The sequence below is a fragment of the Myotis lucifugus genome, unplaced genomic scaffold, assembly GCF_000147115.1.
Source record: "Myotis lucifugus unplaced genomic scaffold, Myoluc2.0 scaffold_0, whole genome shotgun sequence".
NCBI lineage: Eukaryota > Metazoa > Chordata > Mammalia > Chiroptera > Vespertilionidae > Myotis > Myotis lucifugus.
This window is the reverse complement of record NW_005871048.1, coordinates 33,850,311-33,871,525: the sequence shown is the minus strand read 5'-3', so window position 1 is coordinate 33,871,525 and position 21,215 is coordinate 33,850,311. Positions and strand designations below refer to the sequence as shown.

At 39.7% G+C, this 21,215-nt stretch overlaps 1 non-coding gene across 1 annotated transcript; it reads left to right on the top strand.

Moving 5' to 3' along the window:
* The first annotated feature begins 8,706 nt into the window (after window positions 1-8,706).
* On the top strand, window positions 8,707-8,811 carry LOC111825684. The gene has a single exon (XR_002828891.1). It is a non-coding gene; the product is annotated as a U6 spliceosomal RNA (small nuclear RNA).
* The last annotated feature ends 12,404 nt before the right edge of the window (window positions 8,812-21,215 follow it).

Below are 21,215 nucleotides of genomic sequence, written 5' to 3'. Positions count from 1 at the left end.
TTGCTGATTATTTTCTACTTTTAAGTTTTAGAAAGTTACTCAAACTGAACTCTTTACTGGGAATTACAGATACTCTTGATTTGTAAACATCTTTATCTTCCTGAATTTGAGTCCTTGTTTATGATACTTACTTTAAATGGGAAATTAGAGAAACATCACTTAGTTTCTTTAAAAATAATAATTTTTCTAAAACTGTAGAGAATGTTTCTTTTGTGACAATAGGTATTTATGTTGTCTTTTTATTTCCCCTAGGGCTACTAAACACTGTGGTAGTCCTTATCAGCAGTGTTTATATTGCATGATTTTGTTTATTTAGATGCTTGTAGAGTGTAAAATTATGGGTTTGGTGGTTTGTAGCCAGAATTTGCTATCCCACTTCCATCCTTGCTTTTACTTGATTTTTTTGATATGTTTTTGTTTGCCTCTGTAAAGCAGATAAAGGGTATGTAAAGTCCCCAAGGAGCTCTCCACAGATTGATAATTGGGGAGAATTCCTCTCCATTTTCAAGTCAAGTTATATAAAAGGAGCATAGCTTTGGTCAGCTGGGGGTTGGGCTTGTAATGTCTATAGCTTTTCCATATCAGGGTTGTTCATCTGCTTGCCCCTCAGGTCTCCCAGAGGAAATCCTGTTCTCATTTTAATTTAGAAAGCAACCTAGGAAGTCTGATTGGCTCAAAGTGGTGGAAATATTAGCTCTCCACACTGTATATACTGCCCAGCCTATAGTCACTTAATAACCTTCTCAGCTATCAGCTCGACTGTCATATATCACAGTGCTTGTGTTCAAGTAACCCACATTTGACTTAATAATGGCCCCAAAGCACAGGAGTAATAATGCTAGCAATTCAGAAATGCTGAAGAGAAGCCATAAAGTGATTCCTTTAAGTAAAAAGGTGAGTACTTTACAATAAGATATTTTGAGAGAGAGAGAGATGCATTCACATGACTTTATTACAGTATGTTGTTATAATTGTTCTGTTTTATTATTAGTCATTGTTATTAGTCTCTTACTGTGCCTCATTTACAAATTAAACTTTACTATAGGTATGTATGTATAGGAAAAACATAGTATATACAAGTTTGGTACTATCCTCAGTTTTCGGCATTCACTGAGGGTCTTGGAATATATCCCCTGTGGATACGGGGAGACTATTGTATAGCTGTATGGGTACAAGAATATTCTTTATCTGTATTTGAGGGAGTGAACTGACTTATTGTCACTGACCCACATCTACTTCCAAGGCTGAATTTCCCCGCCTTTTAAGCATTTAGGGAAAATAGGCCCATTTGTATATACTTAATAATAATTAAGATCTTTTTTTGTATTATGCGCTAAATTGTCGCACAAAATTCAACTTTTTCTTTCATGTGTTTGTTTGTGATTGGTTGATCCTGGATCCACAAAGGATTTTGGAGTGGTTTAAAGGAAACATGTTTAGACTCCGTCCATTATGTTTATGTGTGATGGGCCAAAAGTAAAACAATTCTTCCACGTAGCCAGTGCTGGAAATAAACTATGATTTCAATAGCAGAATCAAAGCATCATCTTGAAACCCACCCTGCAAAAATCATAAAACTGCCATTTGAGTTGCTTTTTATTTTTCTTGACTTCACTCTAAAGGTTATGTAAGCATTGTGCAGCCCATGGCTCATCCCAATATTGGATAACGGAAAACTTCAAAAATCTCCCAGGAATTTCCTCTGGTTATAAATTAATAAAAGGGTGGAATTTTTGACAGCCAATGGATAAATTTAACAAATGATACTCATTAAAAACATAAAAAGAAGCCAAAGCCACAGGGCTATGAGAATGAACCTCACTAACAGGATTTTTTTTCTTTCTTTTTACCCTTTTTTAGATTGCGTCAAAGCAAAATGCACTATTGGAAATTAAACAAGCCAGTTCTCTCTGCACACTTTTCTTGTTTTCCTTTCCCCAGCATTCCTCTTTCAATGCATATGTACAAAGAGAGTCTGTCTTGGTAGACAAAGGAATATTGCCTACTAAAGGGCAATTTGGTAAGACTTCACCTGTGTGGTCCACATACATTATTGAAAACCCACCAGGAGCCAGCTACAGTGCTAGGTGCTGGGTTATAGCATTACACAATCAGAATAAGGACCAATTCTCACAAAGTTCATGATATACTCTAGCTTCCCTTTTTCTTCTTGCATTTCCTGTCTGTGATTAAGATAAACATTGGTGTCAGAAGAAAATTCATGAAGAAAATCAATAGTTAAATGAAATCATACATAGGAAAGAACCTAGTAAACTATAAAAGTGTCCTGTGTTAATTCTTTCCATGTTAGTTATTATATCATCGCCCAGCTCACTACCTATACTTCTCAAACACATCCTAAACTCTTGGACTGGACATGTGAGGCCCTATAGGATCTGCTCCTTGTCTGTTTTCACATTTATTTGCCTTCAAATGCTCTGTGCATTGGACAACTGGAGTTATTCATAGCCACATCAAAGAGTCTCTTCACTTAAGTTATGCTTCTCCTTTGTCCTGGAATGCACATCTTCCAACTTCCTTCCTGTCTCTCCTCTTGCCACCAACAATTGAACTCTGTGAGCAGGAGAGGCCCTAGCATGGGGTTAATGAAATTCTATAGGACACAGGGCTTCGTGGGCCAGTTAGCATAAGCCTTTGTTTGAAAATGTCAGGCATGAGAAGTCCACGCATGAGTGTTCTAATTTGGGTAGAGAGGGTGAAAGGTTTTATGGGACTTCAGCAGTAGGAAGCCAGTGGGCATTTGCTAGTTTCAGAAATGGGAATAAAGCGGCTGTTCTTGCAGTCTGGGTATTTGGACAGCCTGGAGTTTATCCAGAGTGAAGGGGAGGGTGAGTTAGGAGATAAAGTCATTGGCGAGAGGGGATGGGGAACAGCTGCAGGGACTGAGGACATGTGAGGGCCGCAGTGAAAATTCTCAAGCCCCTCAGGGTCTCTTCTACTAAACTCATCTCTCCACTATGCATTTGCCCTAAAGCAGAGAGTAGGGCTCTTCCAAATCACAGATACTGGCTACAGATTTTTCAGGAAAGAGAAAAATGAGTAAGTTAAATTCTGCCTTTTTTTTTTTTGGTTCATTCCACTTGCATAGACAAAAAAACAACTGAAATCTTGAAATTTCCCAAGGATTTATTGTTTGTACTTGTCAGCACACCTGACTAAAATTAAACTCTTAGAATTATCTAATCTAACTTTACAGGTGGCTTCGGGGAAAAATATCCTTAATGCTTAGGGGCAAGTCAAGTGTAAAATATGCTTTGTGAAAATGCCTGATGAATTTTGACATGACATGCTTTATTATAACAATGGATGATCTGATAGCAAGGACCCTCGGGCTTTGGGGGCTCCTTGGTGTCAATTTTGAGAGCGAGGGCAAGAGATTTTATCTTCAAGCTTCAGTGTTATGCTTTATTTTGAGAATCTTTTTAGAATGTTCATAACTGTTATTCAACAAAAACAACAAAAAACAGATCTGCCATAGCATTTTTATATGAAAGATCCAAGATTATTATCAGGCTATAAATTTATCTGGTGCTATTTAGTCTGTGTGAACTCCCTTTTTGTGATAAATATTAAAAAGTTAGACATTTACTTCACAGTTACTCATATCAACTTTCTGTTTGTATTTGGAACAGATTTCTCAAACTTGATATTTCCTACACTGAACTTCTAATCTCCCTAAACCAACCTGCTCTACATGAAGATATACATGTCCATCAGTAAATGGCAATTCCATCCTTCCAGTTGCTCAGGCCATGATCTTGGAGTCACCCTTGACTCCTCTCTTTCTCATATATCCCAATATTCAAATGATCAAGATATCCTATTGCTTCTATCTTTGAAATAGATCCAGAATCTAATACTTTTCGTTTCTTTTACCACCACCTTCCTGGTTCAAGCAACAATCATCTATGGCCTAGTTTATTGAAGCAGCCTTATTTTGGCCTCCCTGCCTCACTCTTACTCAATATGGTTTACTCTCAAAGAGCAGACAGAGTGAAACTTTAAAAACCTCATAGTCTTCTAAAATTTTCCAATATCCTCCTATTTTTCCCAAAGTAAAGGCCCTTCAAAGTCCTTCAAAGCCTCCCAGGCCCTACAAAATCTATCCCCCTTACCTCCCCATTCTGTGTAACTCTCTAGCCTCACTTCCTGGGACTCTCTCCCCTGCTAAGCTGCAGCCACATTGCCTTCCTTGTTCTTCATTATGAACATGCTTGTGGCAGTCTTTGTAGCTCTCTTCTCCAACCTGAGTTTTCTGCTTCTGACCCCACAAGAGCTGCATCCCCAGAATAAGAACTACCAACCTTAAAGCAGGCAGTGGAAGGTCATCAGGAGCAAACAGTTCCTTCGTACACTTTTTGAAGTCACATGTTCCCCCTAAGCATGAAGGTCAGCTAAATCCTATGTGATGGAAAGAAAAGAAAGAGACTATGGGGTAACTTCATGTAATTGTAAAGAAATGAGAATGGAGCTATAAACCACTGATGAGATTACTTCCAAATGTACTTTATATTATTTTACATTATTACCTTTCATTAAAGCTAGAAATTTTATATGAACCATCCTGTACCAAGAGTGGCAGAAATTTTGTGTTTTCAACAGGCAACACTTTTCAATCTCTTGAACACACACACACACACACACACATATAAATATGGTTCCTAGGAATCCAATAAAAGCTGCCAGGGTGAGGTTTTCTTAGTTTCTGGGAAACTCTGGTTATCTTTGGCAAATGAAGTATTTTCATCATTGATGCCTCTAATCTATGCAAACAACTTAATAAGATTATGAATTTTAAAGTCTTAAATACTCACCAAAGAATAAAGAAATCAAACAGCCAAAACATACATGTTCTGTGAGGTCTAGATTAAGATGCATTGATGAAATTCACCAGAGCAAGCATTGCTATTTTAAGTATACATTACACACCTATATATATAAAAGCCAAACAACCAGAAAGACCAGAACAACCGGAATGACCAGAATGACCAGAATGACTGGTCGCTATGACGCGCACTATGGCTGGCCAACCAGCTTGATCAGGGGTGGGGCCGGCCGGCCAACCTCCCTCGGCCCCTCCCCTGCAGCTGGCACAGCCCCAATTGGGGCCGATCGGGGCTGGGCCGGCCGGACCCCACCTGTGCACGAATTTGTGCACCAGGCCTCTAGTTTTCTTAATAAAAGAAGAGTGTTTATATCACCCATCTGTAGTGGCTTTTGAGCAGAGATTCAGGATGAAGATCAGGTTTCCAGGACTGACTGTCAATTGCTCATCTTTTGGGAACACAGGAATGGAAATCTAATAATGCAAAAATCTTCAGGAGCAGCCAGGAAATAGGCCAGAAGGAGAAGAGCAGACTAGACAGCAAAAGCTACTCCCAAAGAGCTTGAAATCAGTAGTCCAACACTTCTCCAAACCATGCTTGATGATTTCAAGGGGTGTGGGAAATAAAAGAGTGATTGGCATTAAGCCTCACTTGTTTTTGACATGTACTGTGCTTTTTGCTTGACTTCATCAATAAAAGTGAACACTATTTTTGTCTCTTATGATCATTATTAGATAATTTTGAATGATCTAATTTTGTCCAGAAATTGGCATTCTTTCCCTATGATTTTCATATTTCCCAAGCTCTAAAGTCTCCTGAAATTCTGAACATGAATTCTAGATATCATAGCTTTAATTTTATTTCTTGTCTATAATCTTTTGCTACCACCATCCACTGTGAACCCCTTTACCTTCCTTTTGTTCAGCTTTGTTGAGGAATAATTGACAAAATTATAAGATATTTATAGGTAAATGTATTTATCTTTCTTGATCCTTCAAGAGAACCACTTTTTTTTTCTTTTGGCTATTCTGTTTTTCCCTCCTATATCTCTATATTATAAGTTTGCATGCTAGCTTTTGATTTATAAATTGCAGCCATAATCCATTATTAGCTTCCTGCTATGATGAATTATGACTTAACCCATTTACACAATTACATTGCTAAATTTTGTTTTTCTTTTAGTTGCCTTTTTTTGTTACTTATTTCTGTTTCTATCAACTATAAACAGTATCTTTTGACTACATTTCACTATTCTTCCCCACTTTCAGCCATCTGGACTTAAACATTTATATTGTCAAATTTAATAACATTTCATTTTTGTTCTGTATCAAAACAAAATGATACTTCTGTTTTTTATATGGGAACTTTCTATGTGTATCGCTGTTACAAGTGCTTTGTGTAAAGTAACTTATTTAAACTCCACAATAAGACTATAAAATAGGTAATGATTATTATTTCTACATTACAGAAAGAAAATTGAGTAACATAGAAATTAAGTAAATTTCTGGACTCATAAAGCCAGTAAAAATTTTAGGGCTTGTGTTCCTAACAATTGTATAACACTCTCTCTGTAGGTTGTCTATTAAAGCTTAAGTCATTAACCACCATTTGCATTCTGGTGACATATAAATAGTATCCATTGCAATGCCAAGTAGTATACTATGATTATTATACTTACTTTCTTACCTGGTTTATTTGTTTTCTTAGAATTCCTAATTGCTTTTCTTTTTTTCTTATATGGCCTGCCCTTTCTGTATCCTAAATTATTTTACTATCTCAAGAGTAGTATTAAATCTCTGTTTTTCCTCTGATACCTTTCCCAAGCCTTCCATTATCCTGCTCTAAGAATGAATTAGAGCTCAGTCTTCTCCTGGACTGGATTGTCTGTTTGCTAGATTTTACATTTTCCTCCTTGGTTTACTGTCTCATTGCACTATAACATGTCTTCAGTTAACCCAGGAATCGGCATTTGTAATAAATTATTGCATTCTAATAAATTTTGCAGCTTATTCAAATGCAGGGAGTACTTGGACTTCCTTTGAGAATCCCACTCTAGGGCATAGGGGAGAAAGAGGAGCTTAATTAACAAGCCAGTGTTTCTGATAAATACTTTAAGAGGAAATAGAGCGGAGAATATCAGTATGTAAAGATCTCTAAAGTACCTGAGCCCCACTAGTGTTAAAGAGATGGTAATCCTTCACATTACACATGTAAATGAACCAAAAAGATATGGATGTCATTACCAGGTTAATTTCTTTTCCTTCTTAAGACAAGCTCATTTGCTTAGGTAAAGAACTTTTAATTATCAAAATACTAAATTTTGAAATGAGGACATTTTTATTGGCTCTGTGAAATAAAAATAGCAATTATACCAAATAATGTTTCTTCTGCACCCTGGATTGATGAGTCTCTCTCAAACACAAAAGATGCGAGCTCTCAACCTGCCATTTTAAAATAAATAACAGTTTTCATACTTGTCTCTCCCAAACACATCTCTTATTTTCTGAACTGCTTGGAGTTTGTTCGTTGTGTCAAGACAAACCTCAGGCTCAAAGGCAGAAGTGAACAGGCAAACGTGTTGAAACTGGAAGACTTTCTTTGCTGTCAACTATGTCAGTTGGAGGACAGATCAGCAAAGGAAGCTATTTGGTTGAAAAGAAATATTCACATAAAGTCAAGATTACATTCAAGTGATTTTATTCCTTTTTTAAGAACTTGAGCTGTTCTTTCACTGTGTTATTATGAATGTAGACAGGTAGAAACCTGCAAACTCAAACTGTGAGGGAAGTAAAGGTGACAGAGTCTTTGTGAGATACTTGGAGTAGATTGGCCCATCTTCCTCTAGCGTATGTCCATCAGACAAATAGCTCTGATTGCTTTACAGACATTAACTTCTACAGGGAAGTTACTCACTCTGATTGAAGTCTGGTATGATTGAGACCAAAATGACCATGGCTAGATGCCAAGTGACATTTTCCCCAAAACATGAATGGCTTGTCCATTTTCACAATCTCGGACAAGGGTTGCTTCAAATCTATTCACCACCCACTTTGTCCTTGACTATGAGAGCAAAAGCCATTGACCAACTTTTCCTTAAATTGTCCCTTCTAGTCTACATTTCTTCCCTGCTTATAAGTTTATGGCCAATATTTAAGGGCTGATATGTAGACTGATTTAGCAAAGCTCAGATCTGCTCAGCTTGCAGTTTTAAAGATATTTGGATCCAAACAGGATTAGCTTCTTTTTTATACGTGGAAATTTCCTCGATTTTTGGACAAGTCACTCAGGAGAGAAAGCAAGAGAAGAGGGAAAGGGAAAGACATGGAAGACGTCTGCCGTGAGCCAGCCCGGTTCTGCCTTTGAGCCCTTCACTATCCTAACCTCTAAGCTCCTCCACTCAGAGCTTGGAAAGGTGCTCAGGTCTTCTGTTTCCATTATTTATGTTATAATTAATTTTTTAAAATCAATTTCAGAGAAGAATGGAGAGGGAGAGAGAGAGATAGAAACATCAATGATGAGAGAGAATCATTGATCAGCTGCCTCCTGCACGCCCCCTACTGGGGATCGAGCCTGCAACCATGGCATGTGCCCTTGACCGGAATCAAATCCGGGACCTTTCAGTCCTCAGGCCGACGCTCTATCCACTGAGCCAAACCGGCTAGGGCTATAATTAATTTTTTTAAAGGATCAATGTACCTATAACTTATTGTGGCCCAAAATAAAACTAAATGGGGTGATGAGAATGTACTAAGCCTTAAGCCAAGTGGGTATCAGTATACAAAGCATTTTTATCCTTTAAAAATGCATTTACTGATGGCCCATTCTATTCCTGGCACTGAGCTGAACTAAAGGCCCTACTGTACTCATTTGGCAGCACATAGACTAAAATTCAAATGATACAAGGAAGGTTAGCATGGCCCCTGTGCAAGGATGTTATACAAATTATTAAGCATTCCATATTTTAAAAAAAGAAAAAAGAAATAAACATCCTACTGTTATTACAGTCATATCTCCCAAATTTAGAAAAAATGTAGTCTTAATTTTTACCTGCCACTGTGTTTATTTTATCTTACAAAGCAGATTTTTATTTATTGCCCTTTACTATCACAAAGAATATTTTCTATGTTTTCAAAATCATCTATGATGGCTCATATGTCAACTGTGGTTGGTACATGCTGGGCTGGGACTGCCATCTAAGGGTTTAGTATCTAGTTGGGGACATAGATTAATCAAAATATGATGACCTAACATTATAATCATGTTTATGATCTCAAGTTGAGTTTTTTACCTAATAAGTAGTAACAACAATTATTACCTATTTGGGGGTGTACTAATGGCTAACATTAGAAACATGCAATTATTAGTACAGTAAGACAAATACTAATAAAATACTTACATTTGGTTTCAATCATGTTCTTTTAATTAACATAGAACATGAGTTTAGCTTTCTTCTTTTAATAATACTTTAAATTATAACACATCAAATGAATGAAAACAGGTGGCTCTCCTGGGCCCTATGGTTGTGTTCTCTGGGCCCAGGCAATGAAAGCACCACAGCGAGCAAAGCTGAGGAGGGGAGGAATCGATGAGATAATCACCCCTATGAGCACAGACCAAGCTGTGCCATTTCCAGCCTTTTGCATTGAAGTACATAAAAGAAAGCTAGAGAATGGGGAAATTTTGGTTGTCTCCTTTTAGTGCCCATAAATTACACGTGTAGCATTCAGAACTTCTGTTGTATGTCTAAACTTAAAAAGTAGCTCAGGGATTAGAATGTCTCTCTCCTCCCCTGTCTTTCCTGTGGCCAAAATGTACCCATGAACCTCTCACATCAGAATCCGTTTTGAAGGCAAGGGCAGCCCTTGTAAAGTGGCCAGATACTCACAAAAGCTCTGCTCTTCCTGTTAGCACCCACCCAATCTGAAATCCAGAGGCTGGAATCCTTGATCTCTGGATTTGATACATGCTGTTCTTGCTCATTCGTTTTTAATCGCTATCTTGAATTCCACTGTATGAACATACCAGTCATCCTTTTGAAATTAGTTAAGACATTTCAGGAAGACTTTTCCGATTTGACAAAATTCCCTAAACACCTCCTTGTCCTGTAGATAAATAAATAAATTAGTGATGAAAGAAAGAAAGAAAGAAAGAAAGAAAGAAAGAAAGAAAGAAAGGAAGGAAGGAAGGAAGGAAGGAAGGAAGGAAGGAAGGAAGGAAGGAAGGAAGGAAGGAAGAAAGAATCAAGTTCCCTAATGAGGCACTCTCATAGCATTCAGTATTTTCTTTGTAAATTAGCTGTTTTATTATGTGTAATGATTTTTAAATATTTGGTTAATTTTCTCTTCCCTACTATATTATGAGCCCCATGAAAGAAGCCACCAAGCTCATTTTGCTCACTATCTTGTCCTCAGTGCCTCACATAAAAAAAGATTAAAACATAGTTGTTGAGTGAAGAATGATCCTCTGCAAACACTTCTACCAGCATATTTTTAAAAAATATATTTTATTGATTTCTGAGAGGAAGAGAGAGGGAGAGAGATATATAAACATCAATGATGAGAGACAATCATTGATCAGATGCCCCACATTGAAGATCGAGCCTGCAACCTGGGCATGTGCCCTGACCAGGAATTGAACTGTGACCTCCTGGTTCACAGGTCAACGTTCAACCACTGAGCCATGACAGCATAATTTTTATAGAATTATATGGCTTTGTTCATTGGTAAAATGTGGAAGGCAGGATTTCAAACTCAAAACCCTGTCAATAAAAGTAGGAAACTGGAGACTGAGGCACACAGGGCATCTGGCTTTGGAGCTGCAATATTGCTGGAGTCCCTACAGAGCAGGGGCAGCCATTGCTTCCTTCTCTGTCAGTCGAGAATTAAGTGTGTGTGTTTATGGAGTTCAAGGTTATTTTGCTTTGAGGGAGTTAATTGATGGAAGGTTAAGTAAAGCCACAAGTTTTTACTTAAAGAAAACATAATATGAAGAATTACTTTAATTATGAGCAATGCATCAAAAGAAATGTCTCCCAAATTAATCTTTTCTGGGTGAGAAACAAATCTTCCTATAATTTATTTTAACTCCTCCTTTATAAAAGGAGGAGGGTACATTCTATCCACTCCTCTTACACACACACACACACACACACACACACACACACACACACCATTTAGTCAGGTATCTCTTAGATTACAATAAACAACATAAATTAACTACAGGTATTAGAGCTTTTTCTTCCCAACGATTAGTTTGCTATCCAAAGATTAGTTTTTCCATGTTAGCTGTGGTTAAAGAAGAGGTTCATTCTGGAAAGTGACTCCAAAAAACATCTCACATCCTAAAGGTCAAGGGTCAGAAGTGTTGCACAGCCTAATTGTGTCTCCTAAAGGCAACTCGACTGAAATATTCCTAGAGAAAGAAAGCAGAACATTCTTGGAATGGCTTGAATCTGAACATTTGTTCTTAATCTATCAAAATTCTCCTAGTCATGTTCACAGAGCTTTTGAGTATTCACTGAAGGCTTTTCAGAGTTGGCAATCAGTAAAATCTCAGTAGTAGGGTAGGATTTAAAAGGATGGAGGAGGTGTCCTATTGATTTTTTCCCCCTTCAATATCAACAAGTAAGAGAACTCGAAGACCTTTTTTAGAGATGAGTGTTTGGGTTTTTCCCTTCTTGGTCTCCCTAAGGGGAATGTGTTGGGGATAGTATAGAAAAGTAGGAAGGAGAAGGGGAAATGTGGGAAGAGGGGCTTCCCGGTACAAGATTGAGGGTGGTAAATGTGGAGTGACATTGTCAAGGTTTAAGCAGCTTCCTCCAACTAACCTGCATGAGCTCTGTGTGGTGACATTATAATGGTCCTGCAAGCTGAAACCCAGTCACTGCAAGGAAAAACGGGCTAGTTGAGGTTTCCCATGCAGTAAATTCTGGTTAAGAGCCAGAATATTTCAAGGTTTTGCAACCTTTTTCAGACTGGCCATGTTTCTTATTTGTTGCTTTGTTTTAACTTTACAGACTCACACAGATTTTCTGGAAGTTTAAGAAGAGAGTTCACAATGTGTTGGCTCTGCTTGCTATCACTTCTGGTAAATTGTAACCCTCTGCAGTGTTTCATGACAATGGGAAAAACACACTCATGAGAATACAGAATAATTTATTTTTAAAAATATGTTTTTATTGATTTGAGAGAGAGAGATGGGTGTGAGAAACATTGATGGGCTACCTCCTGCATGCCCCCTACTGGAGATCAAGCCTGAAACCCAGGCATGTGCCCTGACCAGAAATTGAGCCCATGACCTTTTGGTGCATGGGAAAATGTTCAACAACTGAGCCACACCGCCAGGGCCAGGATAATTTCTTTTGTACTAAGGAGTCATCAACATAAAAGTACAAGAAATGTTAGGCCTATGAACAATGGCAGGGAAGAGTTTCAGAAAAATATATTTACTGAAGATAAATGGCTAAACCTACAGCTGGGTGTAAGGCAGGCAGCAAAGGATAAAATGTCTAAAAAGGTCATATCACTCTATTCCTGCCTCAGCTGAGGGGGTCAACAAAGTGTATAAAAACAGCCAACTAAGGATCTGGAAGTCGAATATGGGGTCCTTTTCTTCTCCCCACATGCAAGGGAAATGGACATAGTCTTAGACACAAGTGAGGACTAGATATTCCCAGCTCACCACATAGCACCCATAGTGCTGACACTGATGATTTGCTCAGGGTCAGATTAATACCTCTAGAAGCTCTTTGCTTTGAAAATATTATGAGGACCTTCCCACTGGTAATGGTGAATAATACCTAGAGAGTGAAACGTAACTTTTAGGAATTCTGGAATTAAAATAGCTCTTTCTCGATGCTGACTGTGGAATTCCGGCTGAGTTTGATTCCTCGTACTGGGTTGGGGAGCTGGTGGCTCCACTTTGCTGGTGCAATTAGTATGCCTGTTGGTTTACCCACCACTGGACTCCTTCCAGATCCAAACAAGGTCTGGGGGAGGCAGAGCGAGAGGGACAGGTGCAGGGACAGCACTTGCACTGGATTGCTGTGGAAAACCTAGCAGAATCTCTTCCCTCTGAAGGGACCACCTGTCACAGATGTCCCCACTCCTGGGCAGTGAAGAGGACTTGGAGCAGCCCTCTTCCTTGCCAGGGGCCACTGCATCCAAGGTGGGTGGGCAACAGCAGAGCCCTGACAGTGCCGGTCACTTTGCTGTTCAACTTCCGGGCGGCACAGCAACACCCCTGAAGGGAAAATGCCTGTACTTGAAGTAGCCGTAGGCCTCCTCCCCTAATGCCAGCCTCCCCGCCACAGTGTCAGCTGCACAACAGGCCCCAGTGTTCCTCCTCCATCACAGAGTACAGCGCATCCTCCTGCCGCTAGCTCCCCGCTCCCAGTCTGGACAGGAACACAGCTGGGCTTTCATCTAACAGGGGTGGATCCAAGCTGATTACTTTTGTTTGGCCTTCACTGAAGACAACAGAGCAGGAAGCATTTTACATTTGTCTTGTATTCAAAGCCCCAACGTGGGATGACTCAAGAACATTTTCTTCTCAGAGCAAAGGCTGCTAATAAAAATAAAAAAACCATAAAATTTTTTTTTGAAAAAAGGAACATTAAGAGAACACTCAAAATTTTATGCAGAAAGTCCCTATTTATTACTTGTGTTATCCGAAAAATAAAACAAAATTCCTTTTAAAAAGGACAGTATATGAATATTTTAAGTAATTGTCTTAAGCATAAATTGTTTTATTTTCCTTACTTTCTCCTTTAGCAATCTCCTCTACCCCCAGCAATCCCTGTATGCAGAAGTACACAAGAAACTCACATATGTTAGAAAAGACAAATCTAGAGGAAGAAGTATAAAGTCCTTCTCACATCAACAAAGCCATTGTCTGTCCCCTAGTCCAATCTACTGTCACCCTGTTCTCCCTTCACTGCACAACTACTCCAGCTGCAGTAACTGCATGTTCTGAGCACAGTTCTCTTTCATTCCTCCCTATCCAAATATTCTAGCTCCTCTGCATACGATGCGCTTTCTTATTTGTCTTTCTGGAAAGTGTGTCTGTGCTCTTTAGGGTTCAGTTCAAAGATTCTCCCCTGTGTCTCCCCTCCTCTTTCACCAGGCAGGTAAGCTGCTATTCTCCACGACACTGTATTCATATGCTCACCTGAGGCACATCCTGTCCTACTGAGGGGCTCACACATTGTAACAGTTCATTCTTCTGCCCCACTCTCTAGACCAGTGGTTCTCAACCTTCTGGCCCTTTAAATATAGTTCCTCATGTTGTGACCCAACCATAAAATTATTTTCATTGCTATTTCATAACTAATGTTGCTACTGTTATGAATAGTAATGTAAATATCTGATATGCAGGATGGTCTTAGGTGATCCCTGTGAAAGGGTCGTTTGACGGCCAAAGGGGTCGCGACCCACAGGTTGAGAACCGCTGCTCTAGACCCTGAGCTTCTTTAAAGCAGGTTCCTTGCTCTGGTCATCTTTATATGCCACTTCTGAGCACACAGAATAATGCATTGTGGGTGCCCTAGGGATATTGGGATGAAGTAAGAAATAGTGTTTCTAAACTATCAGTTGATCAGGTCACATGTGGTGTTGTTTGGCCGAGTGAAATAATACCTTCTCTTTGACTATCATTTTTATGCTACAAGGGAGAAGACAATAGAAAGCTTTGTTTCAGTTAGTTGTCCTTTCCCCCCAAATAACATGGCAATTCCTATTACAAAAACTGCCAGGAAAGGGCCAGAGATACGTTAATGGAATCTCAGAGTGAAGGAAAGGAGTTTCTGTGTGCCAGCATGTTAATATTTTCCTGTTTCAGCTGTCCTGCCAGGGATTGTAACTCAGAAACCAATCTCAAGCTGAGCAGAAGAAAAAAAATTAGATGCTTAATGAAAATGGCCAAATGTCATCACCGCTATTTCGTGAGATGAGCTGTGTCAGGAGCCATCCACACGCAGAGTGGACTTTCGCCAAATCCCAGCGTCTGCAGGGTCAGGACGGCACAGCCCTGTGCCTCCTGAGGGAGCCCTTTCAGTTTTGTGCTTTCTGTGATGCTAAGAAATACAGACACTTGAGATTTAGTGCTGGGCACTTATAAGAATGGAGTCAGCTATTTCCTAACAAACCCAAAGACTGCAATGAAAAATTCAGAAAATAAAAATATCTTCTATGGTAGGGAAAAAAATGCATCAAAAAGTTTGAGAAGTAAAATAAATAATTCTGATTAATAAAATGTCGTAGATCAATGAGAACTTGACAATCCTTGTTTCCAGTATATTTTTGAAATTTCTCAACTGCATCAGTTCTCTTTTTTTATGTTAGGAATTACAGTATGGTAATTATGTGAGAGAGTATAACTCTAAAATATTTTTAAATATATTTTATTGATTTTTTACAGAGAGGAAGGGAGAGAGATAGAGAGTTAGAAACATCGATGAGAGAGAAACACCGATCAGCTGCCTCCTGCACACCCCCTACTGAGGATGTGCCCGCAACCAAGGTACATGCCCTTGACTGGAATCGAACCTGGGACCCTTCAGTCCGCAGGCCGACGCTCTATCCACTGAGCCAAACCGGTTAGGGCACTCTAAAATATTTTTAAGTTCCTGAATAGATCTTTGAAGATTTAGTGTTTTGATGTTTGAGGTCATAGTAACATTATAGAGAAGAAATGTAGCACAGAAGAAGGATTAAAGGGCTTTAGTTTGAAATACTAGAATCAAGCTTTATTATTTATATATTTTATAACATGTTAGCCTGCCCAAATTTCAGGTACTTCATCTATACAATAATTGGAAAAGGACATCCCTACTGTCCATTCCCTATGTTCCTACTTTAGCTCATAAGATGGGAACTATCAATATTTCTCACCTCACAGGTGATGGTTTGGGGCCAAGCAAAACTAATTTTTTCTGCATTTTACTTCTCTTTCCCCCCACAAAGGAGCAACTTAATTGACTGATTAAATTAGGAAGAGTTGAACAACTCTTAATCTTGGTTTCCTTTTTGGAAAAGACAAAGCATTAATACCCTCTAATATGTATGGCCTTCTTTTTTAGGTAGAAGACTATTATCTTTGTTTTCAATTGTTTTGAGATCAAGAAGAGGGAATGAATGATTAACTGATAATCTCCAGTGATCCCAGCAATACTTGTAGTGTTAGTTCCAGATCAAAAGGGCAGAATAAACTACAAACCCCTATTGATCTCAAGACACCATGGAAATCCCTGTGATTTTAAGATGTCATATAGCAAAATATTAATTTCTTATCAAAGAATATAATGGGGGATGGAGGTGGCAACATCTGAAGAGTTTCCAACAAATTTTGAAAGACAAAAAGGGGATAAAGGCTACTGACATGTGAAATATAACAGAGAAAACGCAGGTCCAAATCTACTAACTGCAGATGGTGGTGGAAATGGAGGTGGAGTTAGTCTTCCAATTGGAGGCACCAGGTTGGAGCTGGCAAATAAGGCTGAGTGTGGAAATGAGAAATACAGCAAACCAGAAGATTATCTGAAGGTACCTGAACCAAATAGCTCCCCAAGGTACCTCTCCACCCTCCTTGCTCACACCAGAAAGCACAGAGCCAAGCAGCCTGAGGTCATTTTGATTAATAATTGGTTGAACTGCTAAGGCTTCTATGGGGGTTTAGAAGTCTAAAACCTCTGTGTTCTAGCGTTTAGAGAAACTGCAACCTGTCGGCTGATGCCTGTGTCACTCAGCCTGAAATGAATCGGGCTAGCTGACATGTCCTAGGACACATACATAAAACTGCCAGTCACGTTTCAGTGCAAAGGAGCGTACTTTTTGGGAAAAGACCTATTCACACCACAGCAGAGGAATCCTACTCCAATCAGCTAGAATAAAGAGCCTCATTCTTTATTTTTAAAAGTGGTTGGGTAACAAAAAATGTAAGGAAATTAGAAGCACAAAAGAAAAAGACCAAAATAATAAAACACAAAAACCAATTCTGCAGGGAAAAAAACAAAAACAAAAACAGAAGAGAACTTACTAATAGCATTCATATAGCACTTACTTGGTGTCAGGCATTGTTCTAAGGGGACATATATATATGTTTCTCACAACCGTCTTACCCAGTATATATCATCATTATCTTCATTTTACAGAAAAGGAAACTGAGGCACAGAGAGGTGCAGTGCGTTAACCAAGGACATAAGGCTGTTAAGTGATTCTCTCAGGGCAGCCTGGCCCCAGAGTTTGCTCTCTTAATCAATCTGCCAATTCTAATTGCATTCATAATAAGAAGAGAGTGTAATGGAGGAAATGCATCTGCAAGGAAGAGATTTTAGGTTTTAAAAGCATAACAGCTAAAATAGAATAAACACATAGCATAATTATGAAAGACAAACTTTGTAAGAGGTTGTAACCAGATACACACAGAAGCCCATGTTTACATAGGTTAGCTAGGAACTGATCATTTACTACGTGCCTTCCCAGGTTGGGCCAGAGAGGACTACCGTTCGTTGCAGGACCTGGCCCTTGAGGAGCTGTAGACATTCATGGGTCTGTGCAAGGGGAGGAAACAAGCAAACTGCTCTGCAAGCCCACAATGGCGTGGCGGCCTGCTATGGCGGAGGCACAGCGGCGTGGCGGCCTGCTATGGCGGAGGCAGAGGAGATAGGTGAGCACCGGCTCCCCTTCCTTAAAGTTAACATGATTCCCTCAGCAGCACCGAGCAGAGAACCCTCCTCCCCACTCCTGCAAAGCACACTCTTTCCCACACAACACGCGCTCACCCGTGTCTCCTCACCCCAGCCTTCTAACACACACACACACACACACACACACACACACACACACACACAGCCATATCAAAGCATCACAGAGAGGCGGCGGGAAAAAACATTCTGGCTTTATCAACTGTCTGGCCCTTCTGGGTCCAACTGACTTCCTTCTTCATCTATGGGAAGGAAAATATCACCCCCGGAAGGACTCAATATAGGGAGATAATCGCCCCTGTGTTGGTCAAGGTTCTGAAAAGTAGACAATACAATCCTTTGTAGCTGGTGTAAGAGGGACGGGGTTTATTAGAGCATATTGAGTGGATTCTAGAATCACAGGAAGACCGGAAGACACAGAGTCTGAGTAAAGCTTTTAGGAATTAACCCCAGCTCCTGGTCATAGCAAATGACTATCCTGGAAAAAGACATGCTTCACCCCAATGCCATAAACAAGTTTCCTCTGCTACATTGAAAGCTGCCTCCACCTCACCAACCATGCCACCCCATTGGAAAGCTGCCGGTACCATCACCAACCTTTTCCATCCTGTCTCATCCACATGGATGCCACCAGCCTACCTGCTTCTCACATTACATATTTGTGGATCCAGGACTCATGTGGTCGTGCCTGATTGACAGAAAGGAGGTCCTGTGTCTTCTTCACCTTACTGACCAAAGGGGCTGGGACATATGCTACTTTAGATTTCATGTTGGGGAAGTGAAGTTCACTCTGTAGGGTAACCATCAATGTAGAAAAAACTCAAATTCATAGAAACAGAAAGTAAAGTGACAGTTACCAGGAGCTGGAGAGAGAGTGTAATGGGGAAATATTGCTTAATGTGTACATAGTTTCAGTTGAGGCTGATTGAAAATGTTTTGGAGATAGATAGTGGTGATGGTTGCACAACAATGTGAATGTGTACTTAATACCACTGAACCGCACACTTCAAAATGGCTAAAATGTTTAATTTTATGTTATGTATATTTTACCACAATTGAGAACCCAAAAGTTGCTTAAAGAGATAGAGGCAGTCGTGAGTGAGAAACATTCATGACAGCTTCAATTTATTTGCCTAATTGCCAAAATGAATGTATCGACGTTTGAGAAAAATTGTGAAATATTTTACTTACACCATCCTACCCAAGTGGAATCCATCCTAATATGGAGAGATTGCTACAAGAAGGAATGACAGATTTCCTTTGTAAACCCTTGCAATGTTTAACCACATTATTAAGAAATTCTTCTTTATATCTAACCTTAATCCCTCTTGCTACATTTTAAAACATGTCTCTGTTTCCTTCTTTTGTGAAGACGGGGAACAGCTGGCAAGCATACTTCGCCGTTAGGCCAAAATAATTCCAGTTGTTTCAACCCTTCCTGAAAGGTTGTGCTTTCTTTCCCTTGATTCCATTTTCTTCCATCTCTCTGATTCCTCCTTCCCTTTCTCTGCAATTCCTTTTCACCAGTAGGGCCTGTCTGGGGACTGAGCAGTGTGAAAAATTTGACTCGGTCCTTTTTCACCATTATCAACACCAGTTCCTAATTGGTAAACAAGTTGTTAGAAGCACTTGAATCCATAATGAGTCATAGTGAGTAAATTACATCCTGAGAACACAGATAATGAAAGGGAAATTACACTGCCGCCTCCGGGACATGGGAACATTGAGAGGCAACAGGGACAAGGGGGCAGCAGGAAAGAGCAAAGCGTGGGTGTAGCCTAAGGACAATGAGGCCTGTGGGACTGTTCTCCTGAAAGAGGGAGAGGGCATGCTACACTCCTGTGTCCTGGGTGTGTGCGCGCTGGGAGGAACGCTGTGTGTGTGGGGAAGCAACTGGGTCACATCCCAAGGGTGGTGGCGTCTGCACACAGCAGATGGGAGCTGGAGGAGGTGGGACAAATGAACTGTCTGGAAAATACCAGCTCTGAGGATGGCTCTGTCTTCTGGCTGTCATGGAGGGGTCTCTGCTGCACTGATGGGCTGGATGCCGGGTGCCGATGTAGACAGTGTAGAGATTAGGATCAGTCAGGGCAGGGCCTCTGTGAAAGCAAATACCAGAACACCTTCTCTTTGCCAGTACATTGTGGTCTACAGGGCACTTGTGTTACCACTATTCTACTGGAAAAGATGCACATAAGATCACAGGACCAGGAAAAGAGCTAGGATGAGCATCTTGCCCTTTTTAAAAATACTGTGTGTGTGTGTGTGTGTGTGTGTGTGTGTACATATGTATATACATATGTATATATATTATTTTCAGAGAGGAAGGAAGAGGGAGAGAGAGATAGAAACATCAATGAGAGAGAATCATTGATCGGCTACCTCCTGCACACCCACTACTTGATTGGGGATCGAGCCGGCAACCAAGGTTTATGTTCTCACTGGGAATGAAACCGTGACCTCCTGGTTCATAGGTTGACGCTCAACCTCTGAGCCACGCTGGCTGGGCATCTTGCCCTTTTGATTCTTACTTTGATGCTCTTTGTGCCATACAGCTCTGCCTTTCCTGCAAGCTTTGCAAGGGCAGGGCTCAGTGAGCACTTTGTTGAGATTTTTCTGTAAGGAACAGTGCTTGTTAATTGGTGAAAGACTTGCATTACCTGAAACCAAGTCATACACAAAGCATGCTCTGTAAATCCTAAAAGGAGGTGGTAGTTAAGATGATAAAAGGGTGAGGAAGAAGAAGTTGTTTCTATCGACACATTGAATGGTAGCTCCTCGACTCCCCAAGTTGAGTCTCCAAATGATTGATTACCCTCAGAAAACATTGTTGACTCTTGTTTAGGACTGAATGAGGGTCCTTTTAACCATTGTTATTCTTCTTAGTAAATAGAAACTGAACACAAAGAAGATATTTTCTTTAAATATGTGTTATTTAATAATGTAAAAAATATTCCAATAATTGTTAGTTATTTCTTATTCATAATACCCTAAAACCAAGCATTATGCCAAACTGAGTAAGCTGCGTACATTGAATTGTTCATGAGTCAAATAAGAAATGAAAACCGTATTGAAACCAAAGCAAAAATAGGGTGTTTTTTCCCCAGTAAGAAAGGGATCCTTCTTCCCACCCCCACAGTTTCCACACAGATTAGAGAATGGTCTATTTTCTTTAACAAAGCTTTTGGCAAAATGTTAACTAGCCACAAATGAGGCCTCTGAGCCCAGGCACCAAAGCAACTAACACTGTTCCTTAGAAATAACTAGTTTGTCCAACAGATGAGAAGAAATAGAAAACCATGGTTATGTCAAACCTAGTAAGTTAGTAAATTCAACTATCCTGATTATAATGTGAAATTTCTCATGTATCAGCTGCTATCAAGTTACATTACACAATATTTTTACCATATTTTTGGTGGTCTCCAATATTAATTTGAAATCATGACCACAGAGAACGAGGTTTATTCATTCAATACTCTAATGAAGACATGGAAACATTCAGCTTGTACAGTTAGACCACAAGAAAATGCCAGCAAAGCGCCAGATAGATACATCTGGTCCCTGCTCCACAGGGCAGTCATACAGGCATCTAGAGTCACATCCCATGACCAATCGGAAAGAACAACCATTAGACGTCTTGGATCCAACCATGGGTGTATTACTACAAG